This window comes from Corvus brachyrhynchos, unplaced genomic scaffold, assembly GCF_000691975.1.
Source record: "Corvus brachyrhynchos isolate BGI_N302 unplaced genomic scaffold, ASM69197v1 scaffold707, whole genome shotgun sequence".
In the NCBI taxonomy this organism is placed as follows: Eukaryota; Metazoa; Chordata; class Aves; order Passeriformes; family Corvidae; genus Corvus; species Corvus brachyrhynchos.
In genome coordinates, this window is record NW_008239064.1 from 24,056 (window position 1) to 26,857 (window position 2,802).

The 2,802-nt window shown below is 47.6% G+C and overlaps 1 pseudogene; it reads left to right on the forward strand.

Annotated features, from left to right (window-relative positions):
- The first annotated feature begins 481 nt into the window (after positions 1–481).
- Positions 482–2,802, forward strand: part of LOC108447912 — a 4,835-nt pseudogene continuing 2,514 nt past the window's right edge.

Genomic DNA, 2,802 nt, shown 5'->3' on the forward strand with positions numbered 1-2,802 from the left:
AGGACGGGAAACAAAAAATAACCAATGGGAAACAGGATTGACCAGGGAGTAGGGAAACCCCGTAGGCCATGCCTCTACTCCAGGGTCCCCTTCCCCCCCAGACCCCACGCCAGGGGGGAGGAACCCTAACAGACATATATATTTTTGTTATTGGGGACACTGTGCAATCGCCATCAGAATTAGAAATATCGCCTGCAGTTGTAAAAACATAAACAGACGGAGCCTTTATTGTAATGATACGATGTATCAGTCCTCCATACTTCCTACCACCAGGCAGTACCATCGCCCAGGCTATCATCCTTCCGAAGGACCGGCCAAGAGACTCTAGGACTCCATCAGTGTGCTGGACGGAGGTGGTAGGAAAAGAAAAACCAATGATTAACTGCAAACTCCAAAACGGTAAAACTAACATCACACTGCCCGGAATGGTGGACACAGGGGCAGATGTGATGGTCATATCTAACACCGAGTGACCGTCACAATGGGAGCTGCAACTGGTAAGTGACACCGTCAGTGGTATAGGGGGACCTGCAAGAGCAGAAAGGAGCAAACGTTATTCAAATCGAGGGACCTGATGGGCAAACGGCATCCATTTACCCGTTTGTAATTAACACTGGCTTTACCCTGTGGGGCAGGGATCTTATGTCCCAATGGGGGGCTCGGGTTGATATACCCAAGAAGCCCCAGGATTTTTGATTGGGGCCACTGCAGAGTGCCCCACCCAAGCACTAAATTGGAAAATGGATACCCCGGTGTGGGTGGACCAGTGGTCCTTGTCAAATGAAAAATTAAAGGTGCTCAATGCACTCGTTGAGGAGCAACTTGCCAAGGAAAATATAGAACCAAGAGCCCTTGGAATTCCCCGGCGTTTGTCATAAAAAAACTGGGGAGAGATAAATGGAGGCTCCTCCATGACCTGCGGAAGATAAATGAAGTTCTTGAGGACATGGGACCCCTGCAACCAGGGATGCCATCTCCCTCTATGCTCCCACAGAATTGGAAATTGGCAGTGATTGATATTAAAGACTGCTTCTTTCAGATCCCTCTACACCCTGACAATGCCCCCTGGTTTGCATTCTCGGTGCCTTCCATCAACCGAGAAGCTCCCATGCGGCACTACCATTGGAAGGTCTTACCGCAAGGTATGAAGAACAGCCCAATCATTTGCCAATGGTATGTCGCCCGCATTCTGTCCCCGGTTCGCAAGATGGCCTGCAGAGCAATCATCCATCATTATATGGATGATGTTTTAATTTGTGCCCCCAAAGACGAATACCTAGACTTGACATTGCACTTTGTAATTAAAGCTCTAGAGAAACATCATTTTGAACTCCAGCCAGAAAAGGTCCAAAAGACAAGCCCTTGGAAGTACCTGGGCCTGAAAATAACAGAGCGGATAATAGTACCCCAGCAATTGGTAATTAATGATAACCCCAGGACACTACAAGAACTACACCAATTGTGTGGGTCGATTAATTGGGTCAGGCCTTGGCAGGGAATTAATACAGACGACTTGGCACCTCTTTTTAAGTTATTGAGGGGGAATGATGACCTGAACTCCCCGCGGATTCTCATGGACGAAGCAAGAAACTCCATCAAGAAGGTACAGTACGCAATATCCACTCGACAAGCACACTGATACCAACCAGACCTCCCTTTCCAGTTTGCCATTCTGGGAAAAATACCATACTTACACAGACTGCTGTTCCAGTGGGACAAGGTGCAGGGAGATCCCCTCATCATCATTGAGTGGGTGTTTCTCCCTCATCAACTGTCCAAGAGTATAACCACACCACAGGAACTGATGGCTCAGCTGGTCATGAAGGCCAGGGCGTGCCTCCACACCCTTGCAGAGTGTGATTGCACATGCATATATCTGCCCATCACCACAGAGACATTGGAATATTTGATTCAAAACAAGGTAAATTTGCAGTCTGCACTGGACAGTTACTAAGGCAAAATTTTAGTGCTCTATCCAAAGCATAAATTGTTCAATTTGACCTTTCACTTGATTCCAAAAGAAATCCAAAGTAGGAAACCCCTCAATGCACTAACAGTTTTTACAGACGGCTCCAGGAAATCCCACAAGTCAGTCATGACTTGGCGGGATCCTAAGACGCAGCGGTGGGAGGCTGACATCAAGGTGGTCCACGGATCACCCCAGGTTGCAGAATTAGCCGCAGTGGTTAGGGCATTTGAGAAGTTCAAAGAACCATTCAACTTAGTCACAGATTCGGCCTATGTAGCCAGAGTTACTGCAAGGGCAGAAAATGCTTTGCTAAAAGAAGTTTCCAATCGAAACATTTATAACTTGCTCTCAAAATTGATATATCTTATCTCCCACTGAGAGCAGCCTTACTACATTATGCATGTGAGATTGCACACAAATCTCCCGGGACCAATAGCAGAAGGTAATCAGAAAGCAGACGCCCTGGCTATGCCAGCTCAACTCACTACCATCCCAGATATTTTCCAACAGGCCAAGCTGAGCCATGCTATGTACCACCAAAATTTTCCAGCTCTCGTGTCATGGGTTAGCATAGCTACGGAAGTGATTCTCTTGCAAAGAGGTGCTTACAGCTTCCTCTATAACCTGACTGAACCTATCAACTGGCTAGTTTGAATACTGACAATTTTTTAAGCCACTTAAAGAGCTTGACACGCCTCTGTGGTCCACATTTAATAATGAACAAACCCCGGGAAAGCTCTCTCTTGCTTCCGGGACACAGACATCCTGGAACCATGTGGCCCTGTTCCATCCGTGGCCCCCCCCCAGCCCTGTTCTGTGTAGGCGGCCCCCCC